General features: G+C 36.6%; 1 long non-coding RNA gene across 2 annotated transcripts in view; it reads right to left on the bottom strand.

The window, feature by feature from the left end:
- The window catches only part of LOC121040633 (uncharacterized), a 397748-nt gene extending 380098 nt beyond the window's left edge, over positions 1–17650 (bottom strand). For both annotated transcript variants that reach the window (XR_005795382.1, XR_005795381.1), the window contains exon 1: positions 17531–17650. This is a non-coding gene — a long non-coding RNA (uncharacterized LOC121040633). The remainder of the gene's footprint in view (positions 1–17530) is intronic.
- Between the last annotated feature and the right edge of the window lie 5267 nt (positions 17651–22917).

Here is a 22917-nt window from a genome sequence, read left to right as displayed (position 1 = left end):
ATTCACCTGATATTATGCAATGTTACATACTTGTTAATTAACTACCCATCTCTCTATAATATACATTTCATGTCTGTTTGTTTACCTCAGTATCCCCAGTACGTAAAATAATGTCAGGAAAAAAACCTAGAAATTCAGAAAATATTTATTGAATAAATAAATTAGAACAAAAATCCACCCTAAATCTGGTTATCCCAGGGTTACCAAGTGGCCTCTATGTCAACTAAATAGAGATTTTTAAGAAAATCTTCAGTTTGCTACATAATGTAGAGAAGATCATGCTGGAATTTTATCCTAGCTCTGGCTTGTTCTTTGCTTCTTACTTGCTACTTTAATATGCTAGGGGATTGGAGTGGACACTAGTGGTAATGAGAAAGTAGCCAATTCCCTGCACTTACGTTTTTTTTTTTTCTCTCTATAAGTTTACGATATATTGAAGAACAAGACAAGGCAAACATTCAGTAGAAATAGGATGTTACTGCAGAATTAGACAGTAAATGATAAGTCCTACCAATATATGTGGTAAAAGAGTTCTTAAGTGTTTTTCCACTTTGGTGAGTTCCCTATTATTCAATCATCTTGAAGGTTTTTCTAAATCAACTTAATATTTTCTCTTTTCTTTTTTTGAGGACAGTATTGGTTGTGATGGTACTGACTTCTGGGGAAAAACACTACTCTATTTGTTTTATTAACTTCAACTTAAAAATACATACCTTAATTGCTACACAAAGAATGTGCCATGCTTTTGCCATAACAGCTACATTTCTTGTCTACTGAGCAAATTGCTCTTGGAGCCACAACTGAATAATCTATGCTGAAATTCTGCTTCACATTGTAGCAGCAATAAAATTTTGCAATATTTTGTTTTGCCTACCAATTGAGTAGAGCAGTCTTAGGAAGAATTGTTAAAACTAATTAAGCCTGTGATATTTCTCTTTTTTTAAATGATTATTTATTCATGAGAGAGACAAGAGTACACACAACAGCATGGGAAGGGCAGAAAGAGAGAGAGTCAGAGAGAGTGAGAGAGAGAGAGAGAGAGAGAGAGAGAGAGAGAATTCCAAGCAGTCTCTGCACTGTCAGTGCAGAACCCGATGTGGCACTTGAATCCCATGAAGCAAACCATGAGATCATGAACTGGGCCGAAATCAAGAGTCGGATACTTAACTGACTAAGCAACCCAGGCACCCCAAGTCTGTGATATTTCTATGATACTTGCAAATATAACCAACTAATTTTGCCTTCAGATTATCCTAATTTCTCTCTAACATGTCCATAGTCCTTGATTTACAGAATGAATACATTAGCCCAATATGTACCCTATTTTTCTGATTCAAATTGTCCTCAGACAGTGCCTATACAAATAAAATAAAATTAAATAGACCTTTGAGGTATGTATATAGATAATTCAAGCTTAGGGCACATTTGTATGATTTGTTCTCATGTGTCAACACATCATTCATATATATACATATACATACATACCACACATATGTTATTGACATGTGTGTGTACCAAATTCATAAATTCATCAACTCAATAAATATTTATTAAGCACCTATAATATGCCAGGCAGTGTTATAAATCCTAAGCATATTGCAGTAAAGAAAACAGACAAAAATATTCCCGGAACTTAGTTTCTATGAATGAGGGAAGGAGGTAAGACACATAATAAATGAGTAAAATATAAAGCTGTTAGATGGTAATAACTGCCAAGGAGAAAAGATAGAGCAAGATAGAGGAATATGAAATAGGTGTAGTGTAATTGCAGGAAGAATAATCAAAGACTGTTTCACAGAGAAGGCATATTTTGGGAACCACATGAACAAAACATAAGGGTTCTAGATACTCAAATATCTGGGGGAAAATCCCTCTTGGCAGAGAAAACAGAGACTGAAAGCACCCCAAAGGAGTGTGCCTGGGACTTTGAGGAGAAGCCAGGGGTTAGTGGGGCTGGAGCCAATTGAGATCAAAGAATAGGAGGTCAGAAAGATGGGGCCAGGGATGCTGTAAATAATGAAAAGCATGTAGGTCATTGCCAAGACTTTGACTTTTATTCTAAGTGCAATGGGAAATCAATTGGAAAGTTCCGAGCAAGGAAGTGACATGCTTGGACAACATTTTGAAAGAGGACTTTAGGGGCTGTGTTGAGAACAGACCACAGAATAGGACAAGGGTAGAAAAAAAACAGCAGGTAGGTTCTTGTGTAATCTAGATGCAAGAGAGGATAGTTTTGATGGCAGCCTTGGAATTGAGAACTGGTCAAATTATGAAAGTAGAGTCAAACGACTAGACCACATGTGGTATTTGAGGGAAAGAAATAGGTCAAGGATTATATGAAAATTATTTGCCTGAGCAACTATAAAAAATTATCTTCCATTAATTTAAACGAGGGCAAACTGAAGGACAAGTAGGAATAAGCAGTTGTCCTATCACTAGTTTAGTTTGGTCATGTTAAATTTGAGATGCTTTTTCGGTATTCAAGACAGAGACTTTCAAATAGGCTGTTACATATACGAGTGTGGAGCTGAGGATTAAAGTCCATGCTAAGGAAATAAATGTTCAATATCTAAATGGCAATGGAAGTCATCAGAGTGGATGAGACCACCAAAGGGCAAATATAGATTGGGAAGAAAGAGGTCCATGGCCCGACCCCTGAGGCACAGCCCTTAGAGGACAGGGAGATGATATGGAATCAATAAAAAAGAATTGAGGGGCGCCTGGGTGGCTCAGTCTGTTAAGCATTCGACTTGGGCTCAGTCATGATCTCACGGTTTGTGAGTTTGAGCCCCACGTTGGGGGCTCTCTGCTGACAGGTGAGAGCCAGGAGCCTGCTTCAGATTTTCCCTCTCTCTGCCCCTCCCCCACCCAAGCTCTGTCTCTCTCAAAAATAAAAAGAAACATTTAAAAATAAAATAATAAATAAATAAATAAATAAATAAATAAAGATTTGAGAAGGAGTATCTATAAAGGTAACAAAATGCAGCAAATATTTTCCTGACAGAGTGATCTGGATGGGTAAGATGAGGCCTGAGAAACGCCCACTGAGTCTAGCAACATAGAGCTTGTCTTAAGCATAAAATATGTTATTTATCCAGATGATTCCATGTGTTAGGAAAAAAATGAATCTTGAAAATACTATGACAAAGCAATATAATTATTCACTTAATTCTTTATTATGTCTATTGCTGCTTCAAATTTACCTAGATTGGGAGAAGACATTTACAAATGACATATTGGATAAAGGGTTTGTATCCAAAATCTATAAAGAACTTATCAAACTCAAAAAAACAAATAATCCAGTGAAGAAATAGGCAGAAGACGTGAAGAGACACTTCTCCAAAGAAGACATACAAATGGCTAATAGACACGTGAAAAACTATTCAATGTCATTCATCATTAGGTGAATACAAATCAAAACTACAGTGAGATACCACCTCACACCTGTCAGAATGGCTAAAATTAGTAACTCAGGAAACAACAGATGCTGGTTAGGATGTAGAAAAAGGAGAACACTCTTACACTGTTGGTGGGAATGCAAAGTGGTGCAGCCACTGTGGAAAAAACAGTACAGACATTCCTCAAAAAGTTAAAAATAGAAATACCTTATGACCCAGCAATTGCACTACTAGGTATTTATACAAAGGATACAAAAATACTGTTTTGAAGGGCACATGTAACCCAATGTTTATAGCAGCACTATCAACAATGGTCAATTTATGGAAAGTGCCCAAATGACTGATGAATGGATAAACAAGATGTGGTAGATATATACAAAGTAATATTACTCATCCATCAAAAAGAACAAAATCTTGCCATTTACAATGCTGTGGATAGAACTCAAGTGAATTATGCTAAGCGAAATAAGTCAGAGAAAAACAAATACCATATGATTTCACTCATATGTGGAATTTAAGAAATAAAACAGATGAACACAGGGGAAGGGGAGAAAAAATAAAATAAGATACAAACAGAGCGGGAGGAAAACCACAAGAGACTCTTAACTATAGAGAACAAATTGGGGGTTGCTGGAGTGGAGGTGAGTGCGGGGATGGGCTAAAAGGTGATGGGCATTAAGGAAGGCACTTGTGATGAGCGCTGGGTGTTATATGCATGTGATGAATCACTAAATTCTGCCCCTGAAACCAATACTACTAAGAAACTTGAATTTAAATAAAATCTTGGAAAGAAAAAAATCAAATTTACCTAGACTGGACTCTGAGCATAGAGGTGTGTAGATTAATATCAGCATCTGACAATTTCATATAAATCACCATCTTTAAAATGAATTGCTGATACTGGTAGAGCCTTTAATGTTTACAGCAGCTTTCAAGTACATTATTGACTGTGCAATAGTCAACATATGGGAATATTACCATTATTAATGTCATTTTACAGATGTGGAAAGTGAGGTTCTAGAGGATGTGGAGACGAGTTTCACCACACATGCACTGGGAAATAGAATCTAAATCCTGCCATCTGGATCCCAAAGCCCATTTTTATCTTAACCATGGTACTTATACCACTGACTCAGCAGAATATGTATGTGTATGTATGAACCCCTGTGTGTGTGTTTATATATGTATTTGTGTATACATGCAGGTATGTGTATGTATGTTTTGTGTATATACAGTTGTCACTGTGTCTGCTTTTTTATTGATCTACTCATATTCTCTTAATCATTTCCCCCATGACCATCAGCAAACAAGCACCTGGGAATGATACAGGGATTGCAATCTCTGTTGTAGCAGGTAAGTGCCTTGGAACCAGGAGTTATATACTCCAGCTGTCATAATTTCTGCTTATGGGACCTTCATGTGGTTCCTGGCTTAATTCCTTTATCTGTACAATGCAGATCATCATTGTGAAATGAAATGATGAAAGAACAAAGCCTATGGCAAATGTTATGACAATATTATTAATGTTATTATTATATCATCCAGAGCCACAAAAACCAAACCAATAATTCCTGTCCCAATGACAAGAGAGTTGGTTGACAGAACTGCATTGCCACAAGCATGTTGCATCTAATTTGGACCTTTAATCTGTCATATGAGCATGTTAATTAATGATAGCTCAAAGATAACTGACCAGTGCTCTGAGAGCAAATTATTTTTAAACTAATCCCACAGGTTGGCAAAACTCGAATTAAACATATTCAACTTCAAGTGGACGTTCACTTATCCTTACTGTAAAATCTCATGTTGTCCAAGCTTCTGGAGTTTTTCTTTCAATATACATATTTTATACATTTTAATATTATATTTTAATAGATTAAATAATGCATTTAATACATTAAATAATAATACAATAAATAATAAAACATTTTTAGTATTAAAAGAAAAGCCTTTTCTTTTAATATACATAAGCTGATATGAAAGTAGAGTTGAATACACAGTGACTTGTAAACAAATACTTTTTAAGAGAATTAAAGAATAAATAAATGTGCCAGTGATAATTACTAGCAACAACAAAGATTAAAATACACAAATATTTTTCTAGGCTATCAAATACCAGAAGAATGAAGGTTCTTTTTTTTCTATAAAGAACATAATCTTTTTTATAACTGTGTGTGCATGCTGTGAAATCTTTTTCCCTTATTAATTTCCTTTTTGCACCCAGTTTTTAGACAGCCGAAAATTATGAGTTTACAGAACAAGATGTACTTTCAGCTCTTATTTTATGGCCGAGTACTATGGCATGCACTATTATGAAAACAATTCTATACTATGCTTTATTATATTATATTGTGCAATTTATATTCAGAAGATACTATCAGCACCAGGGAACAGACAGAATTAATAAAAGACACAGTATTCCTGTTGTCCTAATAGTTATTAAAATGAAACTTCCCAGAAGACATTTACAGTGTCTTTTCAAAGATACTCTGCATACTTTGACAGATCAATTGGGGCCTCTGCATATGAATAGCAACATCATAGACCTTAGAGACATGCACTACTATGCTGGGAAGGATCTTTATGATTATCCAGGCTGACTTCCTCATTTTACAGGTGAGGACACTGAGGCTGAGAGAGTATTCATGACTAAGTCCTGGCTAGAACTGAGGTCCCTTACCATCTAATCAAGGATTCTTTCCACTGTTACTGTCAATAATGGTAATAATCTTGTAGGGCACACAGGCATTACCAAATATATCCATATCATCCCTAAATGGCTCTAAAGGCAGACAAGAATCATGTAATTTTCACCATTTCCCAAAGGAAATACCACAGTCTTGAGGGGGAATAACTAACTCAGTTACTATTATCTTGGTTATTTATCTGTTTACATTTTTTTTGTCTGTCCCTTGATAGAATATAAGTACCATAAAAGCAGGAAGCATGCTTATTTGGGATATTGCTGAAATAATTCCCTATGCTTAGAACATGTCTAACACATAATTAACTCAATAAATATTTGTTAAATAAACGAATATAAATTCACTAGATATGATAAGAGCTACAAAAATCTATTAAAACTTAAGATCGACCCCTAAAATGTATAGTCAAGAACCACACACACGTGCACACACATGCACACACATACACCATAAGGCAGAATATACTAACTGCCATACAAATGGAATAAATAAGCTGTAAGAAAATTGAAACAGTCACTATGACTCTTGCAGTAAGGAGCGTACAAAAATTACTAAGTACCTATGAAGCTTCAGTAATGTGACAAAGTATGAAAAACATAAAGGACACATCAGAATTTTGTGACACCCTCCAGCTATGCTGACTAGCCTTGGGTACGGGAAGGTAAGGACTGGCAGAGTTGATGCAGGGAAGCTGAGCCTGTCTGAAGCTTACAGGGTGAATAGAAGTCATGATAAATGGTGAGAGTATTTCGGAGGCTAACAGGATGCAACCTGAGAATGGTTAAAAGGTGTTTGAGAAATAAACCGACTCTTTTTAGAGGTGTAGAGTAAAAAACGGTAGACAAATATTAAATAAGAGACGAATATTAGTAACAGATTGGCCATAATACATGGTCATGAATTTGTGAAGAGAGGTGGAAAGAGGGGAATGGAAGAATGGGAGGAAGGAGAGAAGAAAGGAAGGGAAGGAGAGGTGGGATGGAGAAGGAAAGGGAGGGAAAAGTAGAGAGAAGGGACAGAGGATGAAGGAAGGGGAAAAAAGTGAAGAAAAGAACTATGTGGGGGACACCTACTCTACACTCAGCAGTGGATACACGACACTTTCACATACTTTTTTTTTTATTTAATCCTCACAACTCTCCATTTTTAGATAAGAAAATTAATGCTCACAGGAGTTGTCAGCCTTCCAAATAACCCTAAAGTCAAGTCAAGATTCAATGGGATTCTATCAAAGCCAAAGCCGTTTGTTACACTCACTTTCAATCCATTTTGTACGGTTACTCTACACATTGAATTTTTTTTAATTTAATTTAGGCCTTAATGGTTATAGAGTACCTTTAAGTAATCATTTATTCTGTCTTTACAATAACCTTGTGAAGGTGTTCTTATCCCTATTTTATAGGTAAAGAAATGGAAGACCAAACAGGTAGCTTAATTTGTCTAAGAGCACATGGAAATCAAACCCATGTTGTGGTTCTCAGCTGATGATCCTTTCTACTATGACATATAGTGAAATCCATTACACAGTTCATAGCACATCAACATCCACAGAGTGCCAGGTATCCCCCAGGAACTTTCCTTTGGTCTTTTCAAAACACTTGGAAAAGAAACATATTTTCTTGCATTTCCTAGAGAACAAAGTGGCACATGTCTTTGCTTCTAGCTCCTCTATAAAAACAGGAAAACATACATTTTTTTTTAAATTCAGAGAGGAGAAGAGGAAGACAGAGAGGGCGACATTTTACTTATCTAGAAGTGCTCCATCATACCTCATCTCAAGTTAACTAGACATTACTTTAAACTTTCCTCCACCACTCTTGATCATCTTTAGCTACATTCAGCAACTTATAAAATCTTGAGGAGTTCCTTTAGAACAGTAATAAACCCAGAGTCAGTATAAGTCTAGGTTTTTTACCAACTCATTCGATGACTAAGATAATTCCTCGGCTTCCTTCTCCCTCATCAACCTATGCTACTTGCCAAGGCACTGGGAAATATAGGGCAGAAAGAGAAAGATGGTGATACTCCTCATCTACAAGATGTTCTTACAGATTTGTACAGATTTCAACATTAGTATGACATTCTTTCAACAATGTGTTTTTAAAAGTTAAAAGCAGAATTAAGTTTATTTTGCAAATTTAGAAGATAAAGAGTTTTCCACAAACACAAATAATGCTGACACTTTACTGACATCTCACCCAGATTTCTCATAAATTCACAGACATAAATTCTAAATATTTACAGACATTTGTCTGAGAGTACCCTTCCCTTCCCCTTCTGCTTGTCTTTGGTAAAGCCTTCCCCAGCTTCCAACCCAGAATTAATCTCCTTCTGCAGCTTCCAGAGAACTTTAGATTCCCACTACCATAATATTTAAAATACATTCTGTATTTATTTGCTGATGAATGTCCCATCTAGATCGCAAGTTTCCTTAGATCAGGGTTTAAGTTCCTTTACATGCAGAAAGTGTTTAATAAATGCCTGTTTAATGCAGAGATTAATTCCAGTATTATTTCATATGGTGAAAAGGAGCAATGAATTCCAGAAAGAGCAGGAAGTAGAAGTGGTGAAATTGAATTTTTTTAAACTGGCTATCTAATGGGGCACCTGGGTGGCGCAGTCAGTTAAGCGTCCGACTTCAGCTAGGTCACGATCTCACGGTCCGTGAGTTCGAGCCCCGCGTCAGGCTCTGGGCTGATGGCTCGGAGCCTGGAGCCTGTTTCCGATTCTGTGTCTCCCTCTCTCTCTGCCCCTCCCCCATTCATGCTCTGTCTCTCTCTGTCCCAAAAATAAATAAACGTTGAAAAAAAAAAATTTTTAAACTGGCTATCTAAGTATAAATTGGGAGAGCTTCAGGTTAGCATGAGCATACAACAAAAATGTTAAAAGAGTTTTAGGGGTGCCTGGGTGGCTCAGTCGGTTACGCATCCAACTTTGGCTCAGGTCATGATCTCACAGTTTGTGAGTTCGAGCCCCACATCGGGCTTTGTGCTGACAGTTCAGAGCCTGGAGCCTACTTCAGATTTTGTGTCTCCCTCTCTCTGCCCCTTCACCGCTCACACTCTGTCCCCCTCTCTCTCAAAAATAAATAAACATTTAAAAAATTGTTAAAAAAATGTTAAAGAGTTTTGGTAGCAATAACAATACATAACTTATTTAGTTCTTGGCAAAGGTCTAAATACTTGATAAGCAGTAACATTTGTTAGAAGAACTCCATAATGTTATTACTGGTATATTATTTTTAATTATTTTTATCAACATATGCAAATTGGTATGTTAATTTTACATAATTATGTAATTAATATTTTAAGTATATAATTTAAAATATATTCTGAATATTATTATTCTCATTTTATAGATGAGAAACTGAAGTATACAGAAGTTAAATAGTTTGCCTCAACATCCTAGCATGGCTAAGACATGGTGCAAACCGCCCTGGTAAAATGGTTAAAATGCACAGTCTCTATGGTTAATGCACACAGGCTTAATAGGGACCAGCATGTGGGAATGAGTTTTTAGGTTCCTGAAGCATACCACTCTTAGCAGTCAAGTGCATCGAGAAGTTCTTCCCCATATATACCCACAGAGTTTTACTTACTTGCAGTCTTCTAAACCAAAATGCTGCCTAGAGTCCACATTTTACGGAAATTTCTTGGGCACCCAGTTTCTGTATCGCATCCAGGGATGGATAGGGGTACTGCAGCAGGAAGGGAGAGGGTGAATAATACCTCCTTCTCACTCCAGCAGTTCAGCCATAACATACTCTTTATATCAAGCCGGCCAGCTCCCATGTGTGGGAGGCCTTGGACCTGACCCTGTGTGTTCCTACCTTGTCATTTAGATGAAGGGGTGAAACTGAATTTCTTTATATGACCATATCTCTGGTACAGGAGAGAAATATTCCATCATTCATTCATTCATTCATTCATTCCCTCAATGTTCTATGTCCATATGTTAGTAAAGAACATTCATTCATCATTGATTAGGACCATTAATACACTCATTGTTTTGTGCCCATTTAGTTGATTAAAAGCAGTCATTCACTGTTGATTAACAGCATTTATTCATTTTGGTTAGGAGAATTTATCACTTGGCATTCTCTATTCATACAGCTGGTTAAAAGTGTTGGCTCTCCTGTTAGACCGTTTCTATTTTTGGCTATACAGTTTCCTAGTTACTTTACCTTCAACAAATTCTTTTCTGCTTGCCTCTAAAACTTATTTTCTTACTTCAAAACCAAGGAAAATAATACTTTTCTCATAAGATGGTTTAACAACTAAAGGAGATGATACAAGTAAATCTCTTAACACTATCTGGGACCTAGATAATGTTCAGTAAAGTGTAGCCATAAATATTAATTACAATCTACTTTTATAATAATGATAACAACAGTAAACACACTCTATTAGATAAATTAAATAAAAGATAAATTGACACACAGTCCTTGACTGTAAGGAACCTACGGTATAATGTCACCAGAAACCCAGTGGTTTCAAAGCTAGAAGAAATTGGGTGGGAGATTAACTAATTAACGACCTTGAATATTAATGCAGACTGCAAGTATTTGACAACAAAATATGAGATTATAGATAAATAGAAATAAAATATTTTGACATATATATATATATATATACACATACAAATAGCAATATTCAAAATGTTAATAAAGACCATTTTTGAAATTGGCTGATAATAGCAAAATTGAAATGGTAAAAATAAAATATACTGTATATTAGATGTCATAACTCACTTGATTATAAAAAAACACATTCTTCATTAAAAATAAGTCATGTGCATTATCTGTCCAGTGATGTGCAATGTCATTTAAGACATTCCATCATTCTGTGCTTGAGCACTCTTCTGTAATCTGATGAGGTGTCCAGGGAAGAGACAATGATAGCCAAGGCATTAAAATGTAATCAAGATATGCAAATTCATATCTAAATGTGATTTGCTGAGAAAAAGAAATTAATCTAGGCATGGTCAAATAAACAATGTGTAATATGGATAATTAATCACCAAATTAGCAGCTGCAGTCCCTTGAGGAAATTATGCAAATTGAAAAGGCCCCCATCCACTGACACAATTAGACCACTTAATGGCAAATTCTCAACAAAATAACCCTGGGGAACATCACAAAACAAATAGCCCAATCAACCTTAGTGTCCCAAACTCCATTGCAATATTTAATATTATTTAATCTTATTTCTTCTCAGTTTGAACTTATCCAGAAAGATTTAATCATATCTTGCGAGAAAATGTTCTAAGATGCCACACTATGGATGTTCCATTAAGTGGTCCCCTCAAAGTCTAGTTTTCCCCTATCAGTCAAATATGTTGTTACTGAAATCTGAAATTGTGCAAACGATAACACTTCATAAATGAGGAAAGCCAATTACATATCTCCTGTCAGTAATAACAAAATCAAGGGAATGTTGATGCACCATGAAAATGTGTGTCCTCTGTGGCCTGATGTCACCTGGATATTATATTAGCAGCAAAGAAAGGATCTCTACACTTCCCTGGTAATAAATGTCATCTCCGGGAAGAGTATTTTACTTCCAGGAAAGTTAGTGTCCTATGTCTGCCCTTGAAGTGTATAGAAAGTAATCCTACCTTTTTGCTCCCTCTGCTCCACCTACACAAAGGTAGGTGACAAAGTTAATCCTATAGAACCCTTTGAGATTAACCCTAACAGAACCCATGAGATTCTGCTGCTAAATCCTTTCAAAAAAATTGACTCCACCACTAGAGAGATGCCAAAACTTCCTGGATAAAAAAATTACAGATCCTCCTTCCCCCACCCAAAGAAAAGGGTTTATTAGATATCTCATTATTATAATTTTATAATTATAATTGCTGAAAAGACCAGTCACAGAGAAGAAACTGTATTAGTACTGACTGTCGATGGTTTAGTTGTACCTATCATTTATAGACACCAAAAGGCTTCACAGCTCCAAGAACTGTATTAATGCTCTCCCTGGTAAAACTTCCTCAGTTTATTTGAGAATCACCCTATGTAAGTTAACTCCCCAACGTCATACCTGAGTGACAAATGTTCCAGCATTCTGACAGTGCCTACTTCCATCTTGGTATTAAATCTTGTCTATGAATCAACAGTGTCTCTGACTCCTTTTATACAAATTTCTTCTCTGAGAAACCATTATTATTCATTTCCTAATTTTTCACCTTTAGAGTTTTGGAGTCAATCTGGATCAAACATTTCGTCAAGTGAACCTGATGACTGAGTTCTTCCTTTCACAACCCAGAAATTCTATACAGAGAGATAGCATTGTCTATTTTGACCCCATACCTTTACATCAATATGACCTATTGACTTAGCCCATTCCCAGTTAATGGCCCCCTAACACTTTTCCATAATGAACTAGGATTCTTCAGTGGTTCAAAGCACTCTAGCTTTAATTACTAGATCACAGTGAGCACTGGCTCCATTGCCCATGTGTAATCTCCTTCTAGCCCTTTAGATCTCATCTTCATACCTGATTTCTCCAGTTTTTTAATTTCCTTTGTTACTAAAGAACTTTGGCTAAGACTATTACAGTCCTGGTTTTATCCTTTACCGCATCTATAAGCTTGAACCAACATTGTTTGAAACACACTAGGTTAGATAACTTCTAATCATAGTTCCTCTACTAAAATACTTAAACTCTGGATCCTGATTTTATGGTTGATAAAATTAGGATAATAGTATCTGTTCCATCTTTCCTTAGAGCTGCAGTAAGTAGAGCATGAGCTGAGGTATGTATGTACCTACGTACGTATGTATGAATATTCTTTGTAACTTACATAGTATACCAAAGAAATGTACTGTGATTTCCGGACATGGTCTCAATTACCACATCCCATATGATAATATACGGCTGCAAGAAATACCTGGCTATACAGAGCTGCATTAGTTGGATATTTCCTTTAAATTTATTTTAAACTTCATACCCTTGAATTTTTTGTACACTAAGATATAAAATCCCAGGGTTTTGTGACATTTCTTTGATCTGGGAGAAGAAAATAACATACGAAATCCTACCTAAGGAAGGAGTCAGAAACATCAAAGCAGATAAGTACAGTGTGAGAAAAAAATGTCCATCCCCCCAAACATGTTGACTGGAAATTTGTATTGTCACAAAGTACTGGTATCAACCACATTCTTTCAGAACAAAATCTAAAGGCAGGGCTATGAATCAAGAAAAAATAAGCTGAGCAGAAAAACTAGAAGACTGAATTAGAGATTTGATCATTTCTACTCTCCAACTAATTTTAAATATTGCTTTGCATCAGGCTTCAACACAGAAATACACACGCCAACACATGCAGACATACACATATCCTATACACCCATCCAGATGCCAAAGAAATCTTGATAATAAAGTATATAAACTGATTTTATTGATGAGAGATGATAAAATAAATAAGAAGCAGACAGCTTACTTAGTACCCCCACCTGACACATTCTACAGGAATAAATTGTGATGGAGAGAACCTCATTCTCCACGTTAATTGGGTCAAGGCCATATGTCCTTGATTCCAAGAGAAGTTAGAAAAACGTTAAGCTAGAGAATATTTGTTATTTTAGTCACAGGATGACAAACATAAATTTAATTTTTTCATTAACTTAATAAAGCTATCATTAAAAAAACTGTATCATGTAAAGAGACCAAACTGGAAGGTAATACTACAGTCAAAGTATCAAAGAATAGAAAAATAAAGATCTAGGAAACCATGTAAGTAATTGGCAGCAAAATCTTAGTTTTTGCTCCTTTGGCATCATGCTTCCTAATTGTTCTTTCTTTCTTCATTTCTTGTGGGGTTTCTACCCATTCTCTCTGACATGTAGCTTTTTGAGGAAATGATGATGATGATGATGATGATGATGATGATGATAATGATGATGATATGTTTGATTTGAGAGAAAGATAAGGAAGAAATATTCAAGCACACCTAGTGTTTGCCTTAGTTTTGGGTAAGCACAAAGCTCATGAAGGAAGTCTTTAAATATAGAAATATACTTGTTTCCTATAATTTGAATCAGAAGATAGTATAGCAGCACCATACTTTGAGGGGTAAACAATAGAATAAGTCCACGTAACATGATTTTTTGCTTGTGTATTCCCAAAAGGTACTTTTATAAAAAAAGGAATATTTGGTAAAGAGTCTTGTCTACACCTCAAAAATCAGTACATGACGCCAGAGTCTATTATGAACTTTCAGCCTGCTTAATTAATTGCTTGGATCACTTCGTAGTTAATTAATATAGACTCTATTGTGAAAATGCCTGAGAATCCCTAAGGAAATAGCCTGTGCAGATAGGTCATCAGTATGAAGGGCAAAAATCAATAGGAGTTGTCTAGAACTGAGACATAAAAACAGGCTTTTCTTCATTTAGGCAAAGAACATAGGATCACTCCCCAAATAAAAACTGCCTCACGTGGTCCAAAAATAAAAGTGTCTGGTTTTCTAACTTTGGTTCAATTGATTTTCATAAACTACCTACATACCTTTTACTTTTTGAAGTTCAAATATCATATTGGAAATATTTAGGGCTCACCAAATATCCCAAGTACTTGTCTGTATTCCCCAACACCCCCACCAGACCCTCTAGGAATGAGGGTTTGGGTCACCACCCCAGGTAAAGAATGCACCAGGCTCAGCCTGCTGGTGCTTGCTGAAGCCAAAGAGAATATAGAATGAGAAGTAGAAGAAGATAATTACAATTACGAGCTACAACCATGTAACCAGTTACAGAAACAAGAACTGAAATTGTCAAGAATATTTCCTATTTATTTTGTTATGAATACGTTTGGGGGGGGGCATGGGTATGGGTGTGTGTGTGTGGCAGAAGTACATAATTTTAAGCAAGTATCTATTTTCTTTCCCCTCTTATTCCCTTATCATCTAACATAAGATGTATTGATTTTATATCATAGAGTTTAAGTATTGTTAACCTTATATCCTATTTAAATTACAGGATACCAAGGAGAAGAGTAAACCTCACTCATAGATTTTACGTCCTCTTCTGGGGAAGAGGTTATGTGTCTTTGGTTGTAAGCAGGATTGTTGTATCATATTTGGTAGAATAATGATTTTGTTATTACCCTTATTTGAAAGTTAAATATGGGTTAAAGAGACGTGTATAAGTGCCTTGTTGACCAGGGGTAGACATGTTAATTTTATGTGTCAACTGGACTAGGTCATGAGGTGCCCAAACATCTGGGTGTTTCGTGAGTGTGTTTTTGGATGATATTAACATTCAAATTCGTAAGTTACACCAAGTAAAGTAGATTGTTCTCTCTAATGTGAGTGGGCCTCATCCAATCAGTTGAAGGCCTAAACAGAAGGAAAAGGCTGATCCTCCCCAGAGTAGGGGAAAGAATTCTTCCTGCCTGATTGTCTTTAAACTGGGACATTATAGTTTGTTTGTTTGTTTGTTTGTTTGTTTGTTTGTTTTTCCTGTACTTGGACTAGAATGAAACCATTAACTCCCCTGGTCTCCAGCTTGCTAATTCAGCCTGCAGATCTCAGGACTTGCTTGTTTCCATAATCAAGAGAGCCAATTCCTCATAATAAATTGATAGATAGACAGACAGACAGACATATAGATAAATCTATCTGTATTCTAGTAATTCTTTTTCTCTAGAGAACCCTGACTACAGATTTTGGTAACAAGAGTGAGGTACCTCCTCTATCCTTCCCTTCTTTCCTCTGTTCCAGTGAACATGGAAGCCATGGCTTCCACATGGCATAACTCAGAACGGAAGACATCTGATCTGCAGCAGACTTCCCCTGAGTGAGAAACAAACCTTTATATTGGCACATCACCCAGACAGCTACCACAAAGTTTCCTAACACAATATTTTGAGATCTAGGCTTCATTCTGACTATGTCTAGGACCTTGAGATTAAAACTAAAATAGGCTAAAATGTGTAATCCTAAATATTAGGCCATATCTTGATAAATACAAAAAAAAACTACAATGAAATTGATAAACCAATATTCCTATAACTGCTCTCATGCATGTAGAACCACCAGGCTCTTTATGATCCCCACATGTTTTCTAGGACATCCCCCAAGGAATGCTACAAGTGTGTTTACAACTCAAGCCAATCTATCAGCTCCAGCGTACATGTGGTGCCCATCACATTCTACTTCTGCTCTGTATCTTGCTTTTGAAGAGTGATGCCTAACAAATCATTTAAAGAGACTATTTGTTGCTGCTACCTTGATAACATTTGCAACAAGACGGCTGCCTCTGAATGTTGTCAAAGCTGCAATGTGGGTTTTCAGGACAGGGAGATAAGAACTGACTTCTCCTATTTGTTTGCTATTTTTTGTCTTCTGGGCCCCCAAACAGAATGTGCTATATACACAGATTTCCAAAGCCTCTCATCAAAATAGCTTCTCCAACACGAAGTGATCAAAAACAATAATAAAGTCTTAAGGAACAAAAGCTATGTCATGGCCCTCCATTTATGTCCCTCTCTATTCCAACAAAATAGCTTTTATTTTCTTGAATCAGAAATTAAAAGCCCACATAGAGTTCAATGAATGCACACATTTATTGATGGATGGTATAGGCCAATATAAGGAAGAAAATTCTCTTTTACAATATTAAAAAGTAAAAGCTCTTTTTTTCACTCATGTGACTTGCAGAAGACATGACTCTTTCTTAATTACTCCACATTTTACCTAGTACCTCTTTATCCCTGAGTATCATTCTGATGAGGTACTTCTCACCTTTTCTATGAGCATCCTAGGACATATGAGGAGATGCACACTGCTGCCTAGTCATATGGATAGACTAAGCTACCTAAGCACTAAGATAAGAGCAAATTACAAAAAAATAAAAAATAAAACAGTGATAGTTAATGCCCTCAAACATCAGAAAACAGCACAACTTTAATTATGCCCCTCAGTTGTGATTTATAATGTTTTAGGTCAGAGTAATTCCAAAGGAAAAATAAAAACTACAACAGAGGGAACTGATTCTATATGCAACCTGCAATAAATTTTCCCATGAAATAGTTATAAAGATTACATTTGTGTCTAATTATTATTTAAAACATAATGTCACCCAGCATTCAGGAACAGAGTTCTGAAAGTGAAAGTGAATTATGTGAAAGTGAATCCCTTCAGAAAAATGTTTTAATTAAGATAAAATTGCTCTTTTTTCCCCAAATTTCTAAATGATGCCATTTTACACTAATGATACATATATAGATCTATTTTCTAAAACATATATTTATATAAAAAACAGTATGTTAATACTCATTATTGCCATGAATATGAAACTTATACTTGGAATAATGATGTTTTCTTTTATGTACTACTCTCCAGTTAATACACAGCGTGCTAGAGAGGATAGCGATAGGCAAATCAGCATTTCTCAAATGGCGTTCTTCTCAAAGGACTTACCCGATGACTTAATGCACAATGAGCGTTTTTTCTTGGTTTTCTCTCATTTGCTATCAAAAAGCATCAAGCATCAGCACCTGCACAAAGAGATTAGGAATGATAGAATTTCTAGGAGCTCATATTAACAGGAAAGTACACAGTGACAAGACAACACAATTTATTTTTAATGTGGTTGCTTAATTAGTTACCATTTTTTAGATGACCTCCCCATGCTACCATATTGTCATCCTTCCAGCTCCCATCTTTTGCTTTTCAGGGAAAGTGTGGGGCTTGAGACCTGATGCCTGCATTTGGTTTTGATTATGCGCTAATGTTGGAATCTGATATTCTAGGAAAGTCTTGTTATTCTGATTGCTTACTTCACGTCCAAGATACTACAGGTCAGCAGCTGTTTTACTGAAGTAAATCTTTAGTACTCAGATTTTTTAAGAATTTCTATACATACTTCTGTGAAATTTCTTTCACTTTTAGAAACTCTAAGGTTTCAGAGTAGGCTTTCAGATTTTTTTTTTTCACGTTCTCTTAAAAAGATACCTAGAATTTCTTTTCACTTGACTTTGCTTGCTCTTTTTTTTCCTCCATGTACTCACCAAGACAGGGCAATCTAGAGTATATTTCTATTTATACACTAAACTGATGATCTTGATTTTTATTCTGAACTGTACTGAGAGGAATAATTATCTCCACTGGGAAAACTAGCTACTGCTTTGGGACAAGCCATTCCCTGGTTTCACTTAAAATAGTAGCAGTATGATTTGCTTCAGATGTGTTACAACATCCATGGCAGCAGAGTTCAATATCTTTGAAAATTAAGGGGCAGTGGTTTAAACATGGCATAGAAAAGCTGAAGAAAGGAGAATTGATACATAATAGTTACCTTTTCTCAATGCACTTTAAGAGAAAGTGACACAAAGTGATTTGGTTTTGTTCCCTTTACCAAATGAAAACAGGGTGGCCTTGCGTAGTCAGTTGAATGGCTTAATGAAAGAACTGAGATAGTAAAAAAGCTAACTTACTCTTTACTTAATTAAGAGGTATCTATATCAAAGCCTGCCCAAAGTACATATGCATTAAGCTTTCAAATACCACTAGCCCCCAGCACAGCACTGAAAGATTTATGAATTTAAAGAGGAGAATTCAGGATGTGGAAATTAATTCTGAGAGAATATCAGAAGTTGAATTATATAAATATAAATATATATATATATGCACATACATAATGCATACATATATGTGTATATATATGCATATATAGACACGTACGTGTTTGAGAGTAAAGTAAAATCTGTGCCTCTCCAACTGTAATTGCTTAAATCTTGCTCCATTTTATCTTTTTTTCTAGACCTTTCCTTTATAGCTTACTTTAATCAATATTTATACTGAATATTTTATTTAGAAGTTTTATGTTTATAGAAAAGCACACTTGATTATGAAAACATTGATTTTATGTCTTGCTCCCTAATCTATGACTAGGCAGATGAATGGTAAAGTTAACTCACTCTCCCAAATGGTTATAAAATTTGTATTTCAGGCAGCGTTCCAAGAGGTCATGGCTTGTTTGAAGACTTAACATATTTTCATGCAGATATATTGCAGAAACCACCCCCTAAATCAGAGACTAACAAAATGTATGTTACCATGCAGATGGAGTGAAATAAAGAGAGCTCCAATAGTATATCAGTGGGACGGTCAGTACTGGGGAAGATACTATAGAAGGGAAGACCCTCAGGAGGAACAATGCACAAATGAGTGGTCAGAAGCCTTGATGAACAGCAAGATAAGCCAAAACCCTAAATCAAGGTCAACCTAAACTTCTAATATTAGAAAAATAAAATGAGGCAAACGTGAGACAGTGCACGCATAAAGTTACAATCCACTTAGATATTATAGGAAGTTTTGTGCCTGGTTTGGAAATAGTATGCTTCTTCCTTAATGTGATTAATACAGAGCAATTGTAATTATAAAGGCTATGCTTCTGATAGTTTTGTTCTATACTGATACAGATGATACTTTATAGGAAAATGTGATTTAGGGTCTTATGAAGCCATGCAAGTTCCATCTCTGGGAGAGCCCGTTATACATTTTGAGAGAACTTTGGTTGGCTAAAGATCCAGGCTTCCCTTTATTCTTGAGGGAACTCTAGCCTCTCTCAAGTTTTCCTAAACAGTTCTGGGAATTCCCTCTGGGTTTATTCCCATTGTAGCACATGTCACAATAAATTAAAATTGCCCATTTCTGGGCCACCTCCCATTATACTTAAGCTCTTTGACGGAGAGGTGTCTTACTCAAGTTCTTTTTTATTCAAACCCTACATCCAATTGATGACAAGGTTCCATCCTCTCTACTACTAAATATACATCTCTGTCCCAACTCCCTCTCACCAATTTCGATACTACAATCTTACCACAGGGTCTCATCATCTTTTGTCTGGATTCATATACAATAGTCACCAAAGTGGTCTTCCTGATTCTGCTCTTATCCCACTACAGTCTACCCTACTGAGTGTAGCCAGGGGGATGTTTCTAAAACTTATATTCAAACCACTGTCCTTAATAACCCTTCAAATAACTTCCAGTGGAAAGGATGATAAAAGCCAACCCGTTTACCCACTTATTTCTTTCTACTTTCCCTTAGGTTGTACACTTTAGGGAGAATATCTTCCATTCTATTTCTTGAACATTCTATATTTATCCCTGACCAGGGTCTTTGCCTTTGGATGCCTTTCTGCTTGGATGCTCTGCTCCCAGGTCTCTGCATGGCTACCTGCCTCTAGTCACTTGGGTCTCAACTCAAATTTCACCCTCCCAGGAAGATCTTCCATGACTCTTTAGATAAAGGTGTCCACCTTGCCCCAGTCGCTCAGTCTCGTATTTCCCTACTTTGTCTGTTTCATAGCACATTTTAGTATCAGAAACTTTCACATCCAGAGGTACCTGGGTGGCTCAGTTCATTAAGCGTCTGACTTCGGCTCAGGTCACGATCTCACGGTTCATGGGTTCAAGACCCGTGTCAGGCTCTGCGCTGACAGCTCAGAGCCTGGAGCCTGCTTCAGAATTTGTGTCTGCCTCTCTCTCTCTGCTCCTCCCCCACTTGTGTGTGCTCTCTCTGTCTCTCAAAAATAAATCAGCATCTAAAAAAATTTTTAAAAGAAACTATCATATCAGTTAATGTATTTATTGTCTATCCCACTTGAAGATAAACTCGAGAACAGAGACTTTATCCCATTCATTACTATATTCTCAGTTCTTAGACCTGTGCCTGATAAACAGTCAGTGATTAATAAGTATTTTCAGTGAGTGGTAGGGAGTTTGTCTTCTAAACCACTCTTCCTCCATTGTCCAGCATCACACCATATGCATTTTAGATACATAAGAAATATTCATTGATTGAATTAGTGTTTTCCCTGAGAAAAATCTGCTTGACAATTATGTGGTGCTAAGGGTTGAATCATACCCCCCAAAAGGATATGTTGAATTCCTAAAACCTGGTACCTGTGAATGTGATCTTACTTGGAAACAATGTCTTTGCTGATGTAATCAAGTTCATATGAGGTCATTCTCTATTAAGTTGGCCCCTAACCCTTGTGTCCTTATAAAAACAGAAGAGATACAGAGACAGACATGAACAAAAGGAACAATGCCATGTGAAAATAGAGGCAGAGATTGGAGTGGTGTACGTGCAAGCCAAGGATTGCTGGTAACACCAGTAGCTAAGAAAAAGGCATGGAACAGATTCTTCCTCAGAGATCTCCAGAAGGAACCAATCTTGCCACCACCTTGAATTTTCACTCCTGGCCTCCAGAAGAATGAGAGAATAGATTTCTGTTGTTTTAAGCCATGCAGTCTGTGATGCTTTGTTAGGGCAGCCATAGGAAATTAATATATATGGCAAAAAGAAAAAGGAAAGGTTGAGAAGATGAGTAAGAATTAAAATGTGAGGTGCAAATTTACTATCATTCCATTATGAAATGTAAGGAAATGTTCCAGGTTTCATTATTTACTAGACATGTAACTGCAGGTGTACATTTTAACCTCCCTGAGCCTGTTTTCTCGTTTATAAAATGTGGGTTATAACGCCCTCCTATAGTGTTATGATACTAATATAGTTAACATATGCAATTCCCTCAAAACAGTGTCCAGTATATAGTGAATATTCAAAAAATATTAGCCCTTCTTCTTCCTCAGGGGCTGGAAACTGTAACAGTGCGTAAAGACTGGTGCTATAGCCGTGAGCTACATAAATTCTGCTCATCACTCAGCAATTTATTCCTCCAGCAAAGATTACTTGAGTCCCAAGTATTGTACTGTTCTCTCTGTTCCAATGCCAGGTTGAGCTCTTCAGCAGCATTCCCTCAGAATCATTTCTTTGAAGATTAAGGAATCTGGAGTCAGATTTCAGCCTAATAGAAGGTTCAACACAATGAGTTCTTTCTTTCTAAACGTAGACAGAAATACTCATGAGGGGGGCGCCTGGGTGGCTCAGTAGGTTGAGCCTCTGACTTCAGCTCAGGTCATGATCTCACAGTTTGTGGGTTTGAGCCCCGCGTCGGGCTCTGTGCCGACAGCTCAGAGCCTGGAGCCTGCTTCAGATTCTGTGTCTCCTTCTCTCTTTGTTCCTCGCCTGCTCACGCTCTGTCTCTCTCTAAGATAAGTAACGATTTAAAAAAATTAAAAGAAAAAAAAAGAAAGAAAGAAATACTCATGAGGTAATGACTTGCCTGAGTTTGCAGGATTGCTCCCCAGGAAGATGTAGATGAGATTCATATACAGATCTGGTAAAGCAGATGCATTGCCACGTGTGGTGGATACTGTGGCACACTGCCCAGAGCCCCTTTCAGAACTGAGGGCACAATTCCTCATTGGCTGCCAGTGCCTCTGGTTATCAGTCCATTCTGGAACTTGCTCTTGTCTTAAGAGCTAACTCACCTAAAGCCATGCCCTCTTCCTGGGGCAGTGTAGATCCAAAATTGGCTGTTGTTGGGGTAGTAAGATGCATTCTCTTCTCCCCAAGTTAGGACAATTCTGAAGGATCAGAATTGAGCTCCCCATGGGATCAGCCAAGAACTTTCCTGAGTCAGATTAAGGTGACCTTTTCCCTCTGCCCAATCCTATTTCCATCTCTTCCTCCAGAGATGTTGAACTCAAGAGCACTCGCTGTAGCCTTCTTATACTCAAATCATTATCTCAGTCTTCTTCAGGAAGAACCCAACTTATAACACCATCTGAAGCAAACCAATCAACCTCATAGAAATTAATTAGCTCACATGGACTTTTAGAGCCTAAATACTTTCCAGAAAGAAATTTGAAACATTGGTCTAAATATGAATAAGATGAGCTCATTTGTCATGGGGTGGGGGAGGGAATAAAAGGGAAAAGCAGTTGCCCATA

Source organism: Herpailurus yagouaroundi, unplaced genomic scaffold (assembly GCF_014898765.1).
Source record: "Herpailurus yagouaroundi ecotype Mexico unplaced genomic scaffold, PumYag 182, whole genome shotgun sequence".
NCBI classification, from domain to species: domain Eukaryota; kingdom Metazoa; phylum Chordata; class Mammalia; order Carnivora; family Felidae; genus Herpailurus; species Herpailurus yagouaroundi.
This window is presented reverse-complemented; position numbering and strand designations above follow the sequence as displayed.